At 34.5% G+C, this 5,579-nt stretch overlaps 1 pseudogene; it reads left to right on the forward strand.

Moving 5' to 3' along the window:
- Positions 1 to 225: 225 nt before the first annotated feature.
- On the forward strand, positions 226 to 2,185 carry LOC143400184 (endoplasmic reticulum chaperone BiP pseudogene; annotated as a pseudogene).
- Positions 2,186 to 5,579: the final 3,394 nt, after the last annotated feature.

Consider the following 5,579-nt stretch of genomic DNA (forward strand, 5'->3'; position numbering starts at 1 on the left):
TTGTCAGTTTTTACATATGGTAATTAATACAATTATAGAAAGAAAAGGCACTTCAATACTAAAATGTTTGAGACATTGGCAGAGACAACACAGACGAACAGAGTTGAGGCATCTTGAGTGTGAGAGACCTGAAACCTCACTATTGTCAGCTGCGCCCTGTTGCTGGATTGCCTGCGACTTCTGGCTGTCTGCTGACGAGAGCAAGTGGCCAACAGCTAGGGCAAGATGAAGCTCTCTCTGGTGGCCGCAGTTCTTCTGCTGCTCTGCGCAGCACGGCTGAGGAGGATGACAAGAAAAGGACATGGGTACCGTGGTCGTTATCGACCTGGGGACCACTTACTCCTGCTTCGGGGTGTTCAAGAATGGCCACTGGAGATCATCTCCAATGATGAGGGCAAGTGCATCAGGCCGTATTATGTGGCCTTCACCCCTGAAGAAGAACATCCAATCCTCGATACAGTCAAGAATCAGCTCACCTCCAATCCTGAGAACACGGTCTTCGACACCCAGCGGCTCATTGGCAGCACTGGGAATGACCCTTCTGTGTAGCAAGACATCAAGTTCTTGCCTTTCAAAGTGTTTGAAGAGAAACCTAAACATAAACCATACATTCAGGTTGATATTGGAGGTGGGCAAACTAAGACATTTGCTCCAGAAGAAATCTCTGCTATGATTCTTACTAAAATGAAAGAGACTGCTGAGGCTTATTTGAGAAAGAAGGTTACCTTTGTAGTTGTTACTGTATCAGCCTTTTTTAATGATGCCACTGGCAAGCAACCAAAGATGCTGGAACTATTGCTGGCATGAATGTTATGAGGATCATCAATGAGCCTACAGCAGCTGCTATTGCTTATGGTCTGGATAAGAGGGAGGGAGAGAAGAACATTTTGGTGTTTGATCTGGGTGGTGGAAACTTCTATGTGTCTCTTCTCCCCATTGACAATTTGATGTCTTTGAAGTCATGGCCACCAATAGAGATACTCATCCGAGTGGAGAAGACTTTGATCAGCATGTTAATCAGGCTGTACAAAAAGAAGACTGGCAAAGATGTTAGGAAAGAAAACAGAGCTGTGCAGAAACTCCGGCATGAAGTAGAAAAGGCCAAGTGGGCCCTGTCTGCTCAACATTAAGCAAGAATTAAAATCAAGTCCTTCTATGAAGAAGACTTTTCTGAAACCCTGACTCAGGAAAAATTTGAAGAGAAAACATGGACCTGTTCTGGTCTACCATGAAGCCTGTTCAGAAAGTACTGGAGGATTCTGACTTGAAGAAGTCTGATATTGATGAGATTGTTCTTGTTGGTGGCTCTATTCAAATTGCAAAGATTCAACAACTTGTTAAAGAGTTCTTCAATGGCAAAGATCCATCCTGTGGCATAAACCCAGATGAGGCTGTTGCATATGGTGACACTGTCCAGGCTGGTGTACTCTCTGATGATCAAGATACAGGTGACCTAGTACTGCTTGATGTATGTCCCCTGACACTTGGTATTGAAACTGTGGGAGGTGTCATGACCAAACTGATACCAAGGAACACTGTGGTACCCACCAAGAAGTCTCAGATCTTTTCTACAGCTTCTGATAATCAACCTACTGTTGTAATCAAGGTCTATGAAGGTAAAGGACCCCTGAAAAAAGACAACCACCTTCTGGGTACATTTGATCTCACTGGAATTCCTCCTGTGGGATCCCCCAGATTGAAGTCACTTTTGAGATAGATGTGAATGTTATTTTTTTTCGGCTACAGCTGAAGACAAAGGTAAAGAGAACAAAAATAAGATTACAATTATCAATGACCAAAATTGCCTGACACCTGAAGAAATTGAAAAGATGGTTAATGATGTTGAGAAGTTTGCTGAGGAAGACAAAAGATGCAAGGAGTGCCTTGGTACTAGGAATGACTTGGAAAGCTACGCCTACTCTCTAAATTATCAGATTGGTGATAAAGAAAAGTTGGGAGGCAAACTTTCCTCTGAAAATAAGGAGACCATGCAAAAAGCTGTAGAGGAAAAGATTGAATGGCTGGAAAGCCACCAAAAAGCTGACATTGAAGACTTCAAAACTAAAAAGGAACTAGAAGAAATTGTTCAGCCAATTATCAGCAAATTCTATGGAAGTGTAGGCCCTCCCCCAACTGGTAAGAGGATACAGCAGAAAGAGACGAGTTGAAGACACTGATCTGCTAGTGCTGTAATATTGTAAATACTGGACTCAGAACTTTCCTTAGGAGAAAACCAAGAGAACTTAAGTCTCGAATGTAATTGGAATCTTCACCTCAGAGTGGAGTTGAAAATGCTATAGCCCAAGTGGCTGTTTACTGCTTTCCATGAGCAGTTGCTCACATGTTTTGGGGAAGAGAGAGAGGAGGAATTGGCTATCTTAAAAAACTGGATATAAAAATGTGGGTCAGGATGTGTGTTCACCTCAGAAATGTTCTATTTAACGATTGGGTCATGCACATCTGGTGTAGGAACTTTTCTCTACCATAAGTGACACCAATAAATGTTTGTTATTTAAAAAAAAATACTAAAAGTTTGGAACTGTCATAAAATAAAAATTTGTACAGATAAAGCTAAGGGATAAATCACTATCAGAAGCATTAAAACCATCTAAAGCCAAATAACTAAACTATGTAATTTAAATTATAATATATTTATATATTATATATTATGTATTATATATTATATACTACATATTATAGATTTACATATATCTATATGATATAAGTTGTTTATATATAATTATAATATAATCCATGTTTTATATATCAGATTAATATTAATTATACTAATATAATAATTGTATTATTATCTTATTAATCATAGAAATTATATTATTATATAATTACATTACAATGATATGCAATATAATATAAATTAATATAAATCTAAATATATTATATGATATATAATTAATATGTCATATATAATAAAATAATATTTATATATTTAATTTATATATTATTTTATTATATGTGTATATAATATATATGTATTTCATATATTATATATAATTTATATTAAATACATATGAATCATAAACATTTTGATATGTAATATATAATTTATATAATATATATACTTATATATTTATATATTAATATATAAGTATGTTATGTAAATATATTATATAAATTATATATAATATATTATGAATATATAATATATGTATATATTAATATACATAAAATTTATATGTTTTTATATATTTTTGTTATATGTATATATGATAAAATAAATGTATTATATAATATAAATTAGACTGTAATATAAATATATTGTATTTAATTTATATTATATATGTATTATATAATATGCAATATATTTATATAATATTATAATTTAAATTATATAGATAAATTATGTCTTATTTGACTTTAGATGATTTTAATACATTTGATAGTTTTTAACCTCTTAACTTTATCTGTATAAATTTTTATTTTATGACATTTTTAACCTTTTTTGTATTTTTTATAATGATCTTAAAAAATGCGTGCTTCAGATATTTTTAATTTCAATGCATTTTCTCTTGACATTATGAGGGTTTGGTTAAAACCATTCCTTTGGATGTATGCCTGTAATCCCAGTAGCTTGGGAGGCTGAGACAGGTGGGATCTCAAGTAGAATGTCAACCTTAGCAATGGCAAAACTCTTAGTAACCCTGTCTTTAAATAAAATTCATAAAAAGACTGGGGATGCGGCTCAATGATTGAGGGTCCCTTAGTTCAATTTCCAGTACCCCCCCAAAAAAAAACATCCTTTTGTATGAAATGTTTTGACTTATAAATCACTTTGCATACTTTTTCTACCTGGACTATCAACCAGTGAAAACGTATATGTCATTAGAATTGAGCAATAATTTATTTAAGTTCATTTTGAGAGTATAGTAAGTCACATTGTTTGCAATTTGAGAGATGTAGATGACTGAATGTGTTTCACTTATAAAATACCCAGTTTTTATAAACTAGTCCATTCCTGTTATTTTCTGGGTTTCATCATCTTGCCTAAAATATGATGTAAAAGGGACAAAAATAAAATAGCATTCTTGGTATGTGTGAACTATATTGTGACTCAATGTTTTGTATGATCATGTTATACTTGATAAAAATTATATGTACAGGTTTATACACACATTATTATATGTAAATTATTTCAAGTACAATAAGTTATTGTGGCCTCTCTGAAATTGTTGCCTCTTGGAGTATGATACTTTAAGATTATTAACTGTTGACTCAGGGGTCAACACATGGGCTCACCACTTGAGTATAATATGAAATGGGTTTTAGGGCATGTTGTCTTATAGTTCTCCATAACATTAAGGACTAAGGAGAAATGAACAAATGGCCTTTTTAATGCTAAAGCCATTTTTTAGCCTTCTTTATACAAAGTACAAGAATCATATTGGTTTGAAAACTTAAAAATAAAATCAGAGCTAACATTTATTGAGCTTTGTGTATTTAGACTTTACCAAGTTGAAATTTCACAGCAACCTCTAATGGGTAAGTAAGCATTTTATAATTCCTGTGTTACAGATGAGAAAACTGAGGCTTAGCTAAGTGACATGCTTTTAGTTTTCAGAGATGCAGCAAGCAGAATTGAATCTCAAATACAGGGTTGTGAAATTTTGATTAGTGCTTCTTTTTTTGGGTACCAGAGAGCCACATCCACAACCCTATTTTGTTTTTTATTTAGAGTAGGGTCTCACTGAATTTCTTAGCACCTTGCTTTTGCTTTTGCTGAGGCTGGCTTTGAACTTGCAATTCTCCTGCCTCAGCTTCCCAGTGGGATTACAGGTATGAGCCACTGTGCCTGGCTGGTTAGTGTTCTTAATGAATGTGATTACTAAATAATAGCAGGAAACACTGAACAATATAAAATGCATCTTTCGATTTTTTATTGTAAAATACACTTACAACTTGCCATTTAGACCATTTTGAAGTGTACAGTTAAGTAACACTAAGTATATTCACATTGTCCAAGGTGGCGTGTATTGCTGAGTCATCAGTTGACAGAAAGCAGAAGGGGGGAAAGGGATGTGAATGATGTGTGAAGCCTCTTATATAAGGGCATTCATTCTGTTAAAAAATATAGAGCTCCATGACCTAATCACACGTTTTGACTTATAAATCACATTACATACTTTTTCTACCTGTACTATCAACCAGTGAAAACGTATATGTCATTAGAATTGAGAAATAATTTATTTAAGTTGATTTTGAGAGTATAGTAAGTCTCATTTTCCCTTTTGCTGCTGTCACAATAGTGATTGTCACAACATATACATTTGGGAAGACCATATTCAGACCATAGCAACCATGTTTAATACACTGTAAAGAGAAATCCTTCTGGGGAAAGAATGTTGGTTTAAATCATGTGGAAAGTCTAACTCTGAACCTAAGACTGTAGGGTAAATAGACCTTGATTCTAGTGGGCTGTTTCCAAATATGTGTCCATACATGGCAGTGCCCTGTGCTGATGCAGCTTGCATCCTGAGGCTTCAGCTACCAGCCAGGGATCACTGCACTGTGGCCCTGGTTCCCATCTCCATCTTGCTACTAACATAAACTGATGTTACTATTGG

The sequence above is a fragment of the Callospermophilus lateralis genome, chromosome 5 (assembly GCF_048772815.1).
Source record: "Callospermophilus lateralis isolate mCalLat2 chromosome 5, mCalLat2.hap1, whole genome shotgun sequence".
NCBI classification, from domain to species: Eukaryota; Metazoa; Chordata; class Mammalia; order Rodentia; family Sciuridae; genus Callospermophilus; species Callospermophilus lateralis.